This window comes from Grus americana, chromosome Z (genome assembly GCF_028858705.1).
Source record: "Grus americana isolate bGruAme1 chromosome Z, bGruAme1.mat, whole genome shotgun sequence".
In the NCBI taxonomy this organism is placed as follows: domain Eukaryota; kingdom Metazoa; phylum Chordata; class Aves; order Gruiformes; family Gruidae; genus Grus; species Grus americana.
In genome coordinates, this window is record NC_072891.1 from 11,841,934 (window position 1) to 11,861,294 (window position 19,361).

The 19,361-nt window shown below is 46.8% G+C and overlaps 1 protein-coding gene across 11 annotated transcripts in view; it reads left to right on the forward strand.

Moving 5' to 3' along the window:
- The window catches only part of RUSC2 (RUN and SH3 domain containing 2), a 60,192-nt gene that overhangs the window by 23,067 nt on the left and 17,764 nt on the right, over positions 1-19,361 (forward strand). For 3 of the 11 annotated variants that reach the window (XM_054809355.1, XM_054809364.1, XM_054809366.1), the window contains exon 1: positions 823-1,029. The exons of 6 other annotated variants lie outside the window; for them this stretch is intronic. The gene's annotated coding sequence lies outside the window, so the exon portion shown is untranslated. Of the gene's footprint in view, positions 1-822; positions 1,030-1,991; positions 2,046-9,628; positions 9,743-19,361 lie in introns of those variants that run through there. 2 more of the 11 variants (XM_054809357.1, XM_054809361.1) reach the window with 2 other exon arrangements.

The window sequence follows — 19,361 nt, forward strand, 5'->3', positions numbered from 1 at the left end:
CGTGGCCCCGGGATAGCAAAAGAGCCTGGGCTTTTGCAGGTGGTGATCCCCTCTTTCAGGAAGGAAGATCTGCCGTGGATTGCTTTGCAGAGATGCTGGGATTTAGCGCAGGTTACAGGCAGCACTTTAATCACAAGCTGTAGTTCATAGTTGCTGGGATCTTAATTTGAGACTCCCTGTGGCAGCAAGGACTGCAGACATCCTGCCCCTGCCTGGTGAATTCGGCACCAAGGAAGCGCTGGTGGTTACATCTCGCTCCAGGGGTGTCTGCATTTCAGGAGTGCTGTGTAGATACTGTTGATGAAGCCCTTTAGGACAAGGCGCTACAGAAATGTAAAAGAAGCTTCAAGAAGCTTCTTGTAGTTTTCTTGATGTCTCAGTTATAGGTCCTCCTATCCTCCTCCTTCTGTGCCTTGCTTTGCAGACCAGCAATTTTTCTCCAAGGGTTCTAGCTGCCATTATCAATGGTAGGAACATAGCACTCCAATTCCTTTTGCTTTCCTTTGCACAACTAGGAGAATCGATTGGACAGCTTGCAACCCCACAGCATCTGAAACCTAAGCTCATCACAGAATAAGATGCTGCAGCTCTATTTTATGTCATGGGCTTTAGTCTTTTTATTTCTCCTCATGCTACCTTCCTGATTTTCCAGTTCCTGTAAGAATGAATCCTCCATCTTCTAGCTTGACTTATCTCCCCTCCTCTCCTTCTCCACTCCCTCCCATCCCCTGCCTTCTCTGAGGTCCCGCAGGGACTGGTTGCAAGCCGGAGCAGCGGTGCTGTGGGCATGCTTGCTCCTTCACACGCAGCAACGTCACAGCAGCAGCAGCAGGAGCATAGGAGATGTGATTGCGCAGACCCTCTGCATTGCCAGGGATGCAGCTGTGAGAAAAAAAAAAAAATTGACTCTGTGTTTCCCATAGCATCCTGATGAGAGAGCACAGAGCTTGCTGGAATCAGAGTGCTCAGCAGTGCCGGAGCAGAGTGTGTTCAGTGCGAGGAGACGGGGAACGGCAGATTTGTGGAAAGGTGAGATGGAGAAATGATCGGGGTGGGTGTTAGTCGTACTGATGGTTTTCAGGCCGTTAATAGTCCTGCAGAGTGGCTGATTTGTTTTTGTAGAGATTGTCAGCTGCCCGATGAAGCTTAAGGATTTTAGGATCGCTTTGTCTCTTCAGAGGCTGCGTTGCTTTGGAGCTGCTGTGACTATAATGGATGTAAGCGAGTGAGGAGGCTGGTGTTGCTGTGCAGACTGTGTGTTTGTCCATTGTAGCTATGAAATAGCAGTTGTCATGTCCAGGGCTGCTTGTGCAGAGGCGAGCCGTGCTTCGCCCCGACAGTGCCGTTGCACAGCTCTCCATTGTGCCTGCCATGACAGCCAAGCCCACACGGATTGTTTTGGTCCTGCCAGCTACCATGCTGTCTGTGCATCCCTGGCGGTGATGCTGCTGTGCAGCTCAAAAGCTGTTTTGACAGACAGTGCGTCCATGAAAAGCCAGAAACAAAGGATGCAGAAGGCTGCGGTCAGTGTGGCTTTTGGCTTTTTTTTTTTTTTTTTTAAGTAAATACTAGTAAATCAATTGCTCAGAAGGTGTTAGCATAAAATACCACGGCAGGTAAAACCCTGCTGTTCTGCTAAGAGACAGATGGGCTCTGTGCAGGCTGGAATCCTTTGTGTTGCCCAGGGTGTGTCTGTGCTCGCTATGTAAATGGATGCTTTCTCCCTGCCTCTTTTCACAGCTCAAATGAGAAAGGTTATCTAGGAATGAAGGAATTACTACTTTCAATTACTGAAATGAGGGGTTCAGGCTGGGTACCAGTTACAAGAGCTTAATTACAGGGTCTTGTTATAGCCAAATTCCTCTTTTCCCTCCCTGCCTTCCTTCTTCTTCCCTCCCCCACCCTCTGCACAAATCCTTCCATCAAATTGACAGTGCAAACGCAAAGGGAAAAGGGCTTGAACAAAGAGATGGATATACGTGCAATAGGGATATAGATGCTGGAGAGGCAATGTTCAGGATGACAGCAAGAACAATAAGACAAAGGTATGAAAGAATGAGATTTTGGTACATGTGGTAAAGTGACGTGGCTGTAGGGGAATGTACATATGGGAATTTAGTAACAAAAGGGGATAAACAAATAGCAGATGTAATCTTTTGGGGTTATGGAGGGTGCTGAGAATATGGGGGTGCAATTGCAGATGTTCAGGGGGAATGTGATGTTAATGGGAGTTTCATTAGCATTGGCAGTTGAGGAACAGATCATACAGGTCTGGATTGATGGGTGTTGTAAAGGTAAATGGAGTATGGGGGAAGTAGAGGTCTGCTCTTTTATCTCCAGACACCTACGGCCTTGTATACCAGCGTTGGTAAAGAGCGGGCTTGGCAGGTCTATTCACAAAAACTTTCTGCAGTGTGCCAGTGACACAAGAATAATTCAGGTAAAGCATCTTTATCAGGAGCAACAGGATGGTAGGAAAAACGTAGATAAAATGGTAAATGTTTGGCAGAGCTGTAGAGGAACCATGGAGCAGAAGAGGCAGATGTGAGGGGCATTGCAGGGCTGGAGGAACAGGAGACTTTGGGTCAGAGACCAGCGGTAGAGGGCACAGAGGAGGAAATTCAGGGTTGTCATTGTCACAGAATGTAAATGTGTCACTTGTACTGTCATTCTCAAGCCTCTCAGGGTGTTCCCCAAGATGGTCAGTGCTGTATGCAGCCCCAAGGGGTTTGTGGAGGTGGGAGCGATCCTCAGCACAGCCGTTTCTGCAGCAGTTTTCTCGAGGAACCATCTTGCTGCTGCAGGTTCTCAGTTGGTTGCTCCATCCCTATGGAGTGGCAAAGCTCTCTGGCCTTTACACCTGGGGAAGAAGATAAACCCAGAGTTTCAGCACGGGGTGCCAGGTGGGAAGAAGAGGGCTTCCAGCAAAATCAGAGTGGAGTGCATTCTTCTCACAGCTCCGTGACAATGTCCCGGAAGCACCACAGGGCTTTCTGAACTGCAGCTCCCTCTCATCCCTGTTTTGCCCTGGAACCTGGGACCTCCTGCAGGAGGTTGGGGGGCAGCGGGGGGATAACACCAGCACATGTGTGTGTTTGTAGGTGCATCGTGGGCTGGAGGACAGGACATGCAACAGGACATAATCTGTGCAGGATACACATACTTGCATCGGGGTGTAGAAGAAAAATTGTGTGTAGTTTGTGTGTGCAATGCCTGCTTAAAGGAATAAAAAGAAGGTGATGCAGCCTCCTTTGCTGTGTGGGATAGGAACACTCCCCAGGCTATGAAGGCTGTGCTGAGCTAGTAGGTGCCCCTCTTTCGAGAGCATCTGTTAAGCAGTGAGAGTGCACAGATAATCTCTGCCTTGAGATGCTTAAAAGATGGGCAAGAGCTTCTGGCAACTGGAGTTGACCGAAATGATTCACAGGAAGGAGATATAATTGCTGCTCTGTGTCTTCCTCACTGCATCGATGCAGAATGCTGGAGATAAAGTGCAGCTGGATCTCTAGATCCAAGGAACCTGGACCTGCATTGCAGAAAGTACAGGTGGCCCAGGAGAATATGCCTTGGACTCGGGAATGGCCTGCCCTCTCAGGTGTCTGAGGCTGTAATAGGAAACAAAGAATGAATTCTCTGTCCCAGAGACCTTGATTTTCTTCCAGTCTGATGTTCCTGGCAAGTCAGATCTCACTCTGGTATTATTCCTGATAGCCAGACAGTAGCCCACCTTTTTCAACTCCATGTTGTGCTTTACCCCATTTGTCATTTATTTCCTATCTTATTATTCTTTTCCAATGTTTTCTGAAAGCCTGGTGTAGTACTAAGGACAGGTTGATAAATCTAACGTGAGTCACTTTCCTTCCTCTTCTGGAACAGGTACAGACTTTACCTGTGTTATTTGCCAACCACAGATATTCCTCTCCTTCCTCTCTGTCCTCACAGGTATTTTTATCAAAGGCCCTGTTGCCAGCTGAGATCACACAACTATTCTTTCATTGTTCTGGGATCAAGAATATCTTGTCCCTCTGACTTGACAGCATTAATCTTCTTGAATTTGTTTCCACTTCAAAAGCTCATTTCCTTTTCTGCACCCTCTTTCCTCTGTGTTATCTAACGTGTCGCCGCTGCAGCTTCAATATTATTTTTCTTGCCAAAACAGTGCCAAAGATGCTGTTTTACTTACCTCTAATATCCTTCTTGGTGTGGTTATTCATTCAGGTTGGTCATGAGCTCTGCTTTTCTAATTTCCTTACCTTGCTTGATGATTCCAGATGTTTTTTTTTTTACTTATGATGTACATTCAAAGTCATTTCTGCAGTACTTCTCCAAGCTCTTTGTTCTTGTTGGCTTTGTAACTGTTTTCCCTGCTACACCAGAAATCTGCTCTTTAAAAATTAAAAAGGTTTCATTACAGAGCTGTTTACTTTTTACCATTCTGTTTAATATAAACTGGGTCAGCTTGAAATATTCGGGCCAAAGCCACTTCTATGTCATAGATGTTGGGTGATAACCATCAGAACCATGCCTACTGAGATGAGTGAAACCCAAGAAAAGCGAAGTGAAAGCGAGAGATGTGGAGATCCGTGCGGGTGGTTGAGAGGAGGAGGAGGATCGGAGGTGGAGGTGCCTCCTTGTCAGCTGTGGAATTGCAGGACAGTGCTGGATGAGAAGATTTTGTCCCTGTGTTTGTGGAAGCCATTGAAATCTCACTGGTAGTGGGAAAGTTCACTTATTTGTCTTCTACCTGTGCTGCTCTGTGGAAGAGTTCTGATGTGGATAAAGCCCTTCTGGCAGTGCAGTCTGGAAGTCCAGAAGAGCCAGAAGCTATGTTCAGAGCTATGCGAAAGGCTGCAGGATGAGGCTTGAAGGAGCTGAGGGAGCTTGGCTGGCAGGGGGTGAAATCCATAGCAATGATCAATGACAGCTGTGTTGGTAGCTAGCCTCAGCAGGGATTTGTCATGTTATCTGCTGAGCAGGTTCCCTGCAAGCCCTAGCACTCATCTGAACGTTGGTTACTCTCCAAAGAGAAATGGGCTGTCAAAATGGCTCTAGTCCCTGATCCTGCTCCAGTTTTCTCTCTTGATGAAAATTATTTTAATGTTCATTTTCTGAAAGAAGTGGGTCAAATCAGGGACATACCTGTTAAGATGAGCGCAAGAGCAGGATTGTCCACAAAACCTTCCTCTCCCCACCACAGTTTTGTTGCAGCCTCAAGGTCATCCAGACAATGGTTTTTTTCTATCCATCAGATGCATGCAAATATTTCTTACTGGACAAGGCTGCTGGTGGTTATATCAGCAGATAGGAGGGGAGAAAAAAAAAGAAGACTGCAGTTGTTAACTGTTGTAAATGGGAGGGAGGCAGGAGGCAGAGCTGTGATGTAGGTGATGGCAACTTCTAGCTCAGGCTCACCTTCTGAGTTTGAACTCTCGGGAGAGAGACCATGTGTTGGTCTTTGTGCAGTGCTGAGGGTGTGGGGCTGGCAGTACCTTTGAGTGATAAATAATAAATATTTGAGTGATGGCAGCAATGCTTTGTACTAACACTTGGCAAATGTGGGAAACTGGCACCACCACCGAACTATCTCTCTGCTCCAGCACAAGAAGCTCTCTGGAAGTAGAGAGCAAGTGTCACTGCCCTGTTGTTGTGCTTTTTTGGACCAGTGGCACAGATATCTCAGAGTGATGAGAGCTAGCAGTTCCTTCTGGCAAGAGAGGATTTTCTCCTCTGGGAGTTACAGGGGGAAAAAAATAATAAATTAGAGCCTGTAGGGAAGACCTTGGGAAATATACAGCAGATTTTCACCTGATACTTCCTTCGGACCCGCTGTAACCTCAGACTAGACTGTGCTCTGCTCTTGGGAAAGAATGGGACACATGGAGAAGGGATGGGTACCAGACTGGGAGAATCTGCTTTCCAGTTGGCTCCCAGATGTGCAAGAGAGTCACCTGAGCATCTGTGGCTCTGGCAAATGCTCAAGAGCTCTCCTGCCTACCAGTGCCAGAAAAAAACCCTGCATACAGTTGCAGGAGAATGAATATTTCATGAGAACTCAAGTTGTGATGTGAGGTTTAAGCTGATGAGTTGCTTAACTGTGATGAAGTCAACATATGCTCCTGAGTGTTGGCTAACGCAGACTCAGTTCAGCAACAATTAGATAATCTCCCTCAGCTCCTTCTGACCCTCAGGGAATGGGCTTTCCAGGTGTTAGTCTTCAAGGGAGCAGGGAGTCCTTGCTCCCTATACAGTTAGACTAATCCTATCAGTTTAACTCCAGAACTGCACCTTATTCTTTGTAAACTGGCACCAGCTGCCATCACTTCTGGAAAAGTGTGACCTGAATACTTTCAGTGGGCAGGCTCTTCCCCATTCTGCTCTGCCTGCCTTGGTGCAGGACCAACCACACACTTATTTAGCCTCCTTTTGCCTTGTAGGTGCAATTCACCTGAACTGTTTATCAGGCCACCTTCTTTTGGTCCCTCTCTGGGGTTCCCGTGGTGAACAGCAGGGACATGTGCCTCATGCTGTATTGTCACGTGGCTTCTGTGTGACTCAGATAGCATAGCTGTCTTCACAGATGTCCTTCTCAGCAGGGAGAATGACCTGTCTGGACCATTGTGCTAGTGCAATTTTCTGTTCTTTGTAGCAAGGCTAGTTCCCGTGCCTCCTTACACGACATTTTTCCCTGTAGTCCCACCCTCAGATCTTTTCCAGTAACTCAGGTGGCAGAGTCATAAACCCACATAGGAGAAGATCCCATGGGAGGTATAAATAATTCATATCTCTGGTCCCAAGATATTGTTGGCCCACACCACATATCTTCTATGGCTTTGCCTAATTCATTCTAGTGATTGATACCTGGAGTGACACATCTGCCCTGGGGTTTGGCTTACTCTGGTTGATGTGTCCTTTACCACTTGTTAGTATGTGAGTTGCTATAGTGACTTCTAAGGGGTTCCTTGTCTGAATGGCTTATTGTGAGCAGTGATTGTAGCTTGACCCTTCAGAAGAACAGCAAGGGAATTTCAGCATGCCTCTGCACTTACACATTTTCTACTGGCTACAAGCTGTTTTCTCTTGCCGCAGTCAGTGGCACCTGACAACCTACTGCTGAGATCTGTCCTCCAGTTGCAGGTCACAGTGCTTGAAATGGCCATTGAGGAGAGCATCTTCCTTACCCAGATGTCTCCTCCTGCCTTCGGCTCCTTGTCATCCTTGCCTCCATTTTAATTTCTGCAGGCACTTGCTATTTATAATTACTGTATTTATAAAGCACTCTGAAGGTGGTGACTACTTCTTACTACAGTAAGCCTGACAGCCTTTGTGTTCCCATGTGCTTCCCTTCCCTGTTTCTTCTTAGACTGGCTGTTTTTGGGGAAGGACTGGGTCAGAGGTAAGGTGAGGCTGCATGGAGCACAGGGTGACCTCGGACATCCCTAGAGGTCTTGGGACCCTAGTGCAGTAGGGCTAGCCACTTCATGGCACGGTAACAGGGGAAGAGAGGAGGAACTGCCAGAAACAGATGTGTCCCAGCACTGACAAGCAATGGCATGAAGGTGGTTAATGCACAAAGGTGGCAATGCTTTAGGCACACGTCCTTCAGTTTATGTTTGGCCATATCTTGTTGGGAAACTGATAGTAGCTGTTGATCCATTGGGGTTTCTATTATTTGTGTTTCTGTTGGTGGCTTTGCACAAGCTTTGGAGGCTCCAAAGGGTCTCCATGTTCCTACCCCTGACCTCTCCCGGGATTTGTGTTGCTGACATGATGCTGACCCTGGTACTGCAGGGTGGAGAAACACCCCAAACTGAAGCAATGCATTTGTGTTTTGTCCTGGAGGCACCGAGGGGTGATTCCTCTTTGTACCAGAGAATGTTCGACAGCTCATATTTTGGTCTAGTTCCGTGTCTGCTTTCCCCTTCGCACAAGTTGAGGTTGAAAAAAGAAACCACAGCAACCTCTTGGCCTACACATCAAAACAAAAGGGGAATCTTCTTTCATGAAAGCAAGCCACCAGAGCTCACTGATCTAATGAGGCAAATTCACCAGGGAAAATATCCTTCAGCCCAGACCTCAGTCAGACACTGAGTCAGTCAGACCCTCTTATCTCTTGGGAGACCACAAAGAGAATTTGCACGGGCACATGGGAAACCTCCCCCCGCAAGCCTATGCCAAGAATTTGTACAACTTGGACTAGGTGATCTCCAGAGGTCCCTTCCAACCCCCACCATTCTGTGATTCTATGTAAATGTGTGTAACAGAAGATAGTCGCAAGTACACTTTGTCAGGTTCCAAATCATTAAACTGATTACATTGATTCCAACTCATTAAACTGATGTCATTAAACTGCAAAAAGTACCTGGATGTCACCCTGGTCATAAGGGACTTTACTTGGCAAGCATCTATATGTGAATGTTAAGGTATGTAAGAAATGGAATGGAAAATTATGGTAGAGAGTCTTGTAATGTTGATACAGAAATTGGGGGACATCCCACTGTTGACTGGGAAACTGTGTCACCCCAGCTGAGCAGCATGACTGCAGAGTTGGAGGGAATTAAGAAACTGCCCAGGAAACTGCACAAACTGCTTATAAGAGGAGATACTGAAGAAATGAGAATTATTTGTGTTAAATAGGAAACTGTAGGGCTTGCAATATGAAATAATGAATGGCCTAGAGAAAGACAGTAATGATTTATGAGGTGCCCTGCTTGTAACATGGAATATTTCAGGAAATGAAGGAGAATTATTTGAAACTGATAATAGGAATAATTTTCACATACTGTGATTAATTAGTCCACGAATCTTGTGTCAGACTTCAAAGCCCAGCAATATTCCCAAATGGCTTGGCATTTCTGTGAATAAGACTACCCAATGTATTTACAGTATGTGTTCAGAAGTTGCAGAGAAACCTCCTGGTGGAACTGAGGCCCATCTCAGTGCAAGGGCTTAGGAGAAGCAAATTCTTCCTCACCACTTGTTGCAGGTACTTGTTCTTTTCTGAGACATTTGGTACAGAAAAGGACACAACATCTTCAAGAAAGGAAGTGTCCAAATGTGAGCGTGTCCTAGCTAGGAAGATCTGGGAACCTACAGTCTTAAGGTGCCTCCTCAGCCCTCTCAAACACCCTTGAAGTGATTAGAAATGGAGTGGTCATCCCTCCAGTAGACTTGGTGTGTCACCTGGGACTCTGACTTGCTCTTCCAGCCAAGGATCATCCCCATTTGCCCTCCTTTTTTATCCTAGTGAACAGGTCTATGCATCCTCTGCAGCCCAGCAAGACTTTCCTTAGCAGAGGACCTTGGTTAATCCAGGGTTATTAGATTTAGTTAGTTAGACTCTTAATGCTCTGTTGAGCCCAGTCATTCCAAGCCTAATTAGCACATGAGCTGTCTTGTGGAGCGATATCCTAAAATAAACTGTCCCGAATAGAGCTTTACAAGCTGAGTTTGGTTTGGGTTTCCAGCCCCTGCGAGGGGTAAGTTTCTCCTCTCAGAAGAAAAGTATGTGTAATCATTAGAAGTGCCTGATCTGCTTCATAAGTATTTTATTAAGGTTCTGGCTTGCCTTTTGTTAGTTCTGTTGCATGGAAAATATTGTTACGTAAATTGTTGCTGTGGTTTCATCCAGATCCTCTTGAGTTCCGCCTTGCTGTCAGCCGTGTGAACGTACAAACACACCCACACATCAGGAGGACACTTGGAGAAAGGTTGATGATCAGACCAAGGATCTGGGAATACTCTTGTACGTGAGCAAAATTAAAAGCTTGGGACTGCACAGAGGGGCGGCGAATGTAGCAGAAAATGAGATGCTCTCTCTTGCCCTGGCCCAAGGACAAGCAATGAAGTTAAATGCCCGTATGTTCGAAAGGACTGACAGATAACTACTACTGTGGCTTGTACTCTGGTGTGGAACTTGCTGATTCAGAAGAATTCAGAAAAAAAAGGGGACACTATAGGGGATGTCAAGAATATATAGCACTATGGTTGTATAGGCTCCTACCTTTCTATGGGCAGGTTATGAAACCGGCTTCTAGATGTAAACTGTTCCCGTATGGAGGAGGCTCCTGTGACTACAGGGGGAAACGGAGTGGCTAGTCACTCATTTGCCCACTTTGGGGTTGTTACATCTCATGCAGAGCATCTGAACTCTGCTGGCAGAGGTGGAGGATGGGGCTTTACCCATCTGATTCGGTCCACAGATGTCTGTGTTCCTGTGCCGAAATCAAAACTTCCCTGTAGCGGTTGATCCATGAAGACTAAGTATGTTCATCTGTCCGTTGCTTCTTTCTCCTCCTTCGTATTTCTGAGCTGTTGGCAATAGTTACCCTTGATTTTGTGTTTCTTGACAAAGCATTCTTAATAGACTCATTTTGGCCAGGCAGGTAACGTCAAGACCTGCTGTGTAGTGGAAAGGGTGGTTTGTAATCTTGCAGTCTCACTGTGGTCCAAGGATTTCTTCCCCAGATCAGAAGCTCCTTGTCCTATCATCCTGGGAATCGTTCTGCCTTTTTTCTTTTTTCTGTTTTCTTTTTTCTGTTTTCTTTTTTCTAGTTTCTTTTTTCTAGTTTCTTTTTTCTAGTTTCTTTATTTTCTTTTTTTTAGTTTCTTTATTTTCTTTTTTCTATTTTCTTTTTTCTATTTTCTATTTTCTATTTTTTCTTTTTTTCCTTTTTTTCCTTTTTTCCTTTTTTTTCTTTTTTCCTTTTTTCTTATTTCTTTTTTTTCTTTTTTTATTCCCAATCCTGAATTCTGGTGAAGTGAGATTCAGACAGCATTTGGACATAATTGTCAAGGACCTGTTTGTTCAGCGACCTGGCCAAAAAAGGGTAAAGAAATGCACAGTCTTAATAGTAGTCAGGCAAATTCCCTCTTCAAACCTGTGTGCTACAGGGTCCTTTCCTCCAGCTACCTTCAAAGGATTGTGAAATCCAGCCTGTGGTCTAAAAGCAATTGGATATCAGCAGCAAATCATATGTGGTGCTAATGTCCTTCAGAGGGCAGGATAAATTTGATGCATTAGTCTCATCAGGTGCTGCTTTTATTGGGCTGATGCTCAGTCTTTTGCTTTGTAGCATGCTGTCATCCCCAAATCAGGGTGCTGCCATCCTCCAGACCATTGAAATGTTTATTGGAGACAGAAAATTTCTGCCTGTGTATCCAGTTATTGCCCCTGGTCTTGGCAGAATTACCTAGAGCTAGGAAGGGTAAAGTTTCCTGCAGCCTTAGCAGGAGTCAGCTGTTGGACATAGCAGCTGTTTGAAAAAACATTTAGATGTGCAGTGTGAAGAGGAACGTTTAATAAAACCAGGCTGCTGCTGGGCTGTTTTCTGTTTGTGCTTGATTTTGAAGCTCCTGATCTAGTTGCACACAGTGTGTATTAAATTCCATGTAGGATTGCATCATTTAAAAATAATACAGCTCTGCAGAATACGGCTGTCTGCAGAACTGATGCCCATCACTGCTAGGTAATGCCATGCCTGCATTGCTTCTGCTGTTCACTGGGACACAGCTACCTAGTCTTGGTAGCAAACTATTGAACCACTCCTGTGTTCAAGTCTGAAAATAATCCTCCTGGGGCTTTTTGACATCTCTAGCTGCTTTATTTATGGTGGCTTGTGAGGTGATGCTTGAGTTATTTCAAGAACTTGGCCCTGCTGTGGTTTTACTTCACTCTCCTGTAGCTCCGTTTGCTACCTGCTGTGCCTTTGCTAAGTTGCTGCATGAGGTCGTACATCTATAATCTGCAATCTCAGAAATGTTTGTTTTTCACTTGATAGTGACTGATTGCTACATACATGGAGCTCCAGGCTGAACAGACAGTAAACATGATTTTACAGCCTCTGTAACTGAGATATCTTAAAACTGAGTTCCTTGTTTCTTGGACTTTCTCCAGTGATCACTAATGCTTTTGCCTTGCAGGGAGGGTTCAGGTTTGTTTTGCGGCTGTGATTCCTGCAATGTGTTGTCTGTACAGAAATTAAATGCCAGTTTTAATCGTGACAGAGAGGAAGCAATAGTGAAGATATGTAGCCGTGGAGTGGCTGGAATGTGTATGGATGTGCTGACCTGTACTGCAGTAAGATCTGACTGAGGAGACAGACCTTCTTTGACCCGTTTAGGGCGTAGCTCATCTCTTTTCCCCAAGTCATGAAGGTGATGGGTGATCTAGAGCTACTTGAGATGGAGCTGTCCTCGTGCGCCTTTTCTTTGTGCAGATGAAACTTGCTTCTTAAATTTTCCTCCCATAAGCCTTGCATAAGGAGGGCCCTTCCTTTGCCAGGGTCTGGGCAACATCAAGTTATCTGAAGCCAGATTCCAGTAAATGTTAGGGAGGAAGGTCGTGAGGGCCCAGTGGAAGTGATTCGTGACCTCTCATTGAGAGATCTTTCCAAAAGACAGTAATTCTAGGGAAGTTTCAGAAACACCTGAAATCTCCAGTGCTGTTGAGAGTATCTCCATCGGGATGAAGCATTTGTGCCATCTCCACCTCTTGCCATGATCTCAGAAGCCTTCGCCCCTGCAGCACAGACCTGAGCAAGACGAGCTGCTCATTCACCGTTGTGTGTAGCCATATAACAGACTTTGGGACGAGCTTTGCCATCTTGTGTGCCTGCAGGCACAGGTCGGAGACCCAGCTTTGATTCATGAAGCTGCCCTGAGTTTGATGCCTGACACTTTATTCCCTGCCCTGCTGTGACTGTTGTGGTAGAGAGTTTTGAGGTTGCATCACCCAGACAGAGAAGTTGGTGGGAAAACCTTCGGTCCATGCTTCTGCTGGCTTTGACTCTGGTTCACACACAGCTGCTGGCTATATTTTTGTCACTTCTTAGTGTCCCCAGTCGGGCAGGTCTGTAAGAGGAGCAGTTCATGAGGCAGCCAGCTGATAGCCACAGTCCTGCCCAAAGCTGTGCAGTTAAGGAGGGGTTAAGGTAGGCATCTCTTCAGCTACTGATTCTGCCCAGCAATTTCATTTGCTTATAGGATTTTTTTTCTTTCTGCGTGGGTTCTTGAGTGCTCTGGTAACCCTGCAGCAGCCAGGCTCCAGCACCCAGGCAGATCCATGTCTTGGAAAGGAATTGTGTAATTTCTACTCTTGTAAGATCTTCAGTATGCTTTCAGAGTGCTCAGGCAGAAAGGTTCTATAGAAGTGTAGTCCCTCCTGCTGCTGCTACTAGAGTGGCTGATAAAGGATTTACTGTGTCGGCAGTTTAATTCAGCAGCAATTTCAGTGTGATATTAACAGCTAGAAACATCAGTCTTTTTCTCCTCTGTGGATTTGCATATGGTAATTAGGAGCATATGTGGTGGGGGCTGGGGCAGAGGATGATGATGGGAGAAGGAGCAGGTTCCAGCCCTGATCACCTCGGTGGATGCTCGTGAGTCACAGCCTGTAAGTGGCTCCTGCCGCGTGCCACATGCCAGATGATGAGTCACGGAGCAAGAGAGCACAGAAATGGGAGAAACTGGTTCGGTCACTGTCCGGCTCCTTTGTTAGCTGGTATAGGTCTGCTGCTTGAGCTATTTCTGATGTCTTGCATAACTCAAAATGCCTAAAGCAGCTGGGGCTTCTTTTCCTCTGACTGGGAGGCAGTACCTGCCTCTGCTAACCGTGTCACTGGCAGGAATACACATGCTACCTATTGCTTATTTTTGTCTCACACACTCCCTCATCTCTGCTGGCAAGCCCGTCATCCCTGGCCTGTGCAGCTCCTTACTGTCTTTTGCACAAGGGCTGTGATTGATCGTCACATGCTGCAGTTTCCATTCTGAACACATCATAATCCTATATAGTTCTGGGACGTAATGATACATTAATCATGGGTTTAGTCAGGCTGTCCTGGAAACCACTGGAAAAAGCCCTGGCTCAGGCAGCACCTTGTTGTGGAAAGGAAAGGGAAGTGGTCTTTTCAAGAATCACTGTTTGCTCAGGACCACAAGATGAACCAGCCTGAGCTGAGGCAGAAATTTAGGAAGCATTTAGTCTTTCTGTCCTGCTGCAGCCCCCTTTAAACACTGAGTGCTGGCATATTCACCCTGGGACCAGACAGACCACCCTTACTGTGCTCCCTGTTCCCCGAGGCAGGGAAGGAGAGCTGGAGGTTTAGGGTGAGTCAAACAACTAGTATTTCCTTTTACACCTTTTCTTTCATTAAACGTTCTTGCTGATTTACTAAAGCATTTAATGAATGTATGATGTATTAGCTGGCGAGAAATGAACAGATGTCTAAACAAACGTTAGCTGGTCCCACCCTACAACAACTTACAGGCTTCACGAGTCCTCAACTCCACCTCTTCTTACCCACCCCAAGGGTTCAGCCCCATCCCCAGGCCACTCATCCTGTGCCCTCCACCCCATTCTCTTCACTGATGCTGCTCCCTCAATGCCCTCTAGCTTGCTGGAATTTTCCTGTAGAGTTTGTTTTGGTTTGGTTGTTGGGATTTTTTTGTTTGTTTTTGGTTTTTTTCCTTAAACTATTCAGTACTTTCTGGCAGCTTTTGGAGTGGCAAAGCTTGGGCAGGGACAACCTGTGTTACTGGGATCCTGGAAACTGATGCTGGAACCAGTGAGCCCTGAGATCCCACACACTGTCTAAAGAGTGGCTTTAAGTTTGGTTTCATCTCCCAGCCCTTTTGCCTGGAGGTAAGCTTACAGGGAGCAGACTGAATAGATCTCTTCCCATGGAGCAAAGAGGAGACGTCTGTATTGCGCCCCTGTCTGCAAGCTCACACATACCATTGATTTTTGCAGCATTTCTGCTCGTGCTTGTTTTGTAGAGCTGTGTGGTTTCTTCAGGCGTGTTAATGCAAATGCTCTGTAGGAGTCAGGCATTCACATGGAACAACCCTCAAAGAACAAGTAGCTCCAATACAAAAGGATTTTTGCTGGTTCATCTATGAAACTGAATGCCCAGCTTTTAACCCCGTTTTTCCATCTTTCACCCTTTAGTGAAATGATGGATCTTTGTCCATCTGAGGAAGATGGTGGCACTGAAACCATAGCCATTCAGAAAGAGGCAGCAAGAACCCTCACAGTTAGAGGTTTCCATTGGGCATTCAATTTCATAGATGAAGTGACTGAGACTTGTAGAAACAGTAATCTGTTCAGAAAAGCCAGCCTCCAAAAAGCCAGCATCGCCTCCAGCTTACAATTCTGATGATGTTGCTCCTGCCTCTTCATCCTCATTGCTAAATGTGCAATTTTTTTGCATTTAAATCACATTTATTTCTTAAATCTCTGCATGCCTCCCCTGGTATTGCATTGTTTTATGAGGAAACTTGGGTCGCTGTGTGTTGAACCCCATCACCCTATGTGTGCAGCTGAGAGCACTGGGCAGAGCGGGGTATTAAGCAATCAGCGATGGAACTCCAAAAGCATGGCTGAAGCGGTAACAGCAGGATATGCCTGCAGGTATGTGACCAACACACCTAACGCATCAGCACTTGGAGGCAGGGCTGGTGTTTGCACCAGCCCCCTCTAATTGAAGCAGAGCCTTGCAGGCCAGTTTGGAGCCGGCTCTGATGGCTTCTCATCTTCTCGGCAGTGTTGCAGAGGCAGGAGGTTGTAATCCAGAAGCCATGGAGCTGCACTGACCACCCTTAAATTAGCACAATTTCCTCAGTCTTTGAGGGTAGGACAGAGGAGGGATTTGGGAGCCACTGTGTAGTGCTCAGCAAGGATTTGCAAGGCATGAGGTGCAGAGCCTGAAGGGCTCAGCTCTGCAAGGTGCTGCATGCCCCTGTTATCTGCAGCATGCTGCCTCCTTTCTAAAGCACAGACACGGCTTGGTGGGCGGCTCTCAGGTCAGTGCTGAACCATCCTCTGTTGCTCAGCACTCCTCTCCTGCTACTTACCTAGAGCTTTGCTGCAGCTAACGAGTTTTTGCCATATATACACACACACACATGCACACGGAGGTACAAGCATTGATAAGGAATTCAACACGACATCATAGGCGTATCACAAAAAGCCGTCCTTCTCTGCTCTGTATCAGCTTGACTGGAGTGAAGCATCCACAGGTAATGAAATGGCCCTCACCTTCTCGAGGTAACCCTTAGCACCTCAGGAAAGAGCTGGCTGAATAAACAGCCCATATCTCCCATGTAGCAGCAGATGGCATCAGTATGGAGAAGGTAAAGAATTTTGACATCTGCAGTCAAAATGGCTTTTGAACTGATGTGTCTAGGGTCATGGTGCTCCCTCTGCGCCTCCCTGCCTTGCGCTGCCATGACACGCTTTTCTGGGCAGGGATCATTGCTGGATGCTGTTTTTGCTGTTGTATGTGTAGGATTGAGCAGGATTCAGCACACTGTCAGCTTGTGTTATTGCAAATGATAAATAAGAATGAACTGGTTTGGCAAGAACTGTTCAGGTACAGACTGCTATCCCCACATCTGGAAACTTCCCTTTGCAAAGGGGTGTGAAGGCTTACAAAGAGCTGATCAAAGCCAGCAGAATCTGAAACTACTCTGCTTGCTGGATTTTATGCTCCAGTGTCAATCTCAGCCTACCAGACCTTGAATAGAAGAGGGAGGATCCTTCTACAGTCTTCCAGAATCAGGGAGGGGTGATGTGGCCAGAGAGGATGTTCCTGTGTTGGGAACTGAATAATCCCAGTGTTGGCAGTGCCACTGCCAACCCCTCTGCATCCCTGAGACAGGAGGAAGCCAGGAGAGGTGTCCCAAGGCTATCTAGGGCATAAAAAGTCATGCATATCCTTAGAGAAGCTATCAGAATGGTTCCTGGCAGGAGCTGGCTCTGTGCCGCCTGTGATACCGGACCTCAGAGCCCTGTGCTGGGTGCAGGCAGAGTGGGCATCCGTCTGCTGCGGCATCTGTGACAGCCAGTGAATCACAGTCCACTCAGAGAGCCTGTGCTGCCACTGAAACCAAATAGCTGGGCAGAGTTGCATGTCGCAGCCAAGGCTCCAGAGAGACAGCTGGGAAATGGCTGTGTGTCAGCTCTCTTGACATTTTGCTGTCAAATGTCAAAGTGTGCCTGTGCAAGCCTTGTCCTCCCACAGCAGCATCTGCACCAATGTGTGTGTTGCTCAGCAGGGCTTGTCAGCAGATCAGTGCTGGTGCTGGGAGCCAGCCCCAAGCAGCCATTTCCCAGAGGCAGCAGACACCCAGTGCTTCAGCAGTGAAGTGTGCTGTCATCACGGTCCGTATGCTCAAAATGATGCTTTTCAAGTCGTTGCGTTGTGGCAACACTCAAAATACAGCAAAGTCTTATGGGCAGATATGATCTAAGCGTTACAATCAGCTACAAAGGCACTGGGGACCAGCTTTTTCCCCATAGTGCTTGGGGGGAAGACAGGATAAATAGGGGCTCCTGCTGCTACATGTACCATCAAAGGTGTGCAGGGTCAAAAATGGGGTGTGAACACTGCCCCAGCTGTTGAACACCACTTTCAGCGTGCGTGCATGTGTGTGTGTGCTAGGCACAGAGCCAGGAGCTGCTGTTACCCGTGGTGGTTCTTGAACAATGTCATCTTGGGAATCCGTGATGTAAAAGATCTCGTCCCAGGAACCGGGCTGCAGACAGACTCATTCCTTTCAGCAGCTCTGGGAAAGGAGCCACAGGCTTCTAAGACAGAGGAATCACTGAAAGGGGAGTGAAGGGTGGTATAGGCATTAGGGAGACTATAGGTGGGGGGTAGTTAAGGGTCCCATGATAGTCTAGCCAGGTGTGGACCAAGTGGTCCAGGTGACCTCTCTACTTCAGAGCCTAATCCTGGGTGAAATATCCCAACATGAGGGTCAGTGTGCTCCTCATGTAGGTCTCCTGATGATGATCTCTGGTACAGCCTACCAGAAGGCTTGTCCGTTTGTTGACTTTTACATCATTGAGTGTTTATGGTAAACACTAGGTCCGTTTCCATCTTTGTATTTTTTTTTTCCTGCCAGCATCATCTTGTGTCTGCGAGGAGCACTACTATGTGTGGGAGGAAAGCACTTCTTTTGATCATTTTTTTTTTAGCATCTTTTAATTGTTAGTCTTACGCCATGAAGCTGAAAGAACTGAAGTTACTGATCTTTCTGTGGAGCTGTCTCATTGTTTATACTGTTGTTCTAACTTCACTTAACCCACATTTCTTAATTTCCCTCCTGGGCTCCCATGTGCCTTTGCAGCTCTGCTCCAAATCCATTATCATCCCATAGTCACAAGGGCTGGGGTAGGGTAGGCAAAGACAGATATTGTGAAAGCTACTTTCTGGAGTCTGAAGGTCAGTGGTGGCAGCAGACCCAGCGTCCTGGAGTCCAGAGCAGGATCACAGTGTGTGGTGTCAGGGTGCTGTGAGCACTGGATGGCTGGATGAGATACGGGATGTGGATTGCTGACCAAGGTGTTTGGGCCAGAGTTTTCAGAACAAGTAGTGGATCTATGACAGCAGTTGGTCATTTTTTAATCCCTCAGGATCATCATGGATCACTGTTGTCTTTTGTGGTTTCTCCCTCTCCTTGCTGCCTTAGCTACCCTCCCGTGCACTTCTCTGTATTGGCTTCTCTGACGTGTAGAAGGGAAGGCAAGAGGGAAGCCCCCTTCAGACTGTCCTGGAGGTGCTTGCAGGCTGGACCTCTGGGTTAGGTGGGGAAGGAGGAATAAATATGTTCTCTGCTCTCCCCTATCAAATGCTGGTGAACATCTTCCTCTAGCTTTATGAGAACTTGCTATTTACTGAACACTGAGGGAGTGGGGCTCTTAGTGCCCTGCCTGTATGGCTCCTGGGACGGTGGGCTGTGGCAGTCGTACTGCTGTGAAGTGCAGCAGGTAATAAGATAGGCAGAAAATGTGGCAGAGTGTCAGAGAACTGCAAACCCAGCACCCCAGACCACAAGCGGAACCAATTTGAGCTGAGGCTTAATCTTCATCAACAGGTCAGCAGGAGGCAGTGTGCTATATGGGACCTATTTAACCATCACCAGCGTCTCCCCATGGCCCCGCTGAAGTCACCCTCTCCTTTTCACATGAGAAGTCCTTGTGTACATAAGTAGTTGCATACTTTGGCATGTTCCCCTGACGCCATTAAAAGCACTCAGGACCTCATGGGAGCTTCTGGATTTTGGAGAGGAATGGTTGTTGCTGCTTTACCATTCCAAACTGTTCCTGCTTTCCAGTCTCCGCCTGGGCTTGTGTGTCTGTAACGTTGCAAGACCTGGCAGTGCAGTTCAGTGTTTGCTTCTTAAAGGAAAGTTCAAGCTACCTAAAGGGAGGCAAAGATATTTAATCCAGTGTGAGAAGACGGACTGCTCTCATCAGAGCGCAGCACTTCATTTCAGACCCTGTGCTGTCTGCACGTTTTCCTGTGAGCGTACAGTGCTGTGAGGTCTTCATTTGGCCCAAAGCCTGTGCAGCCTTT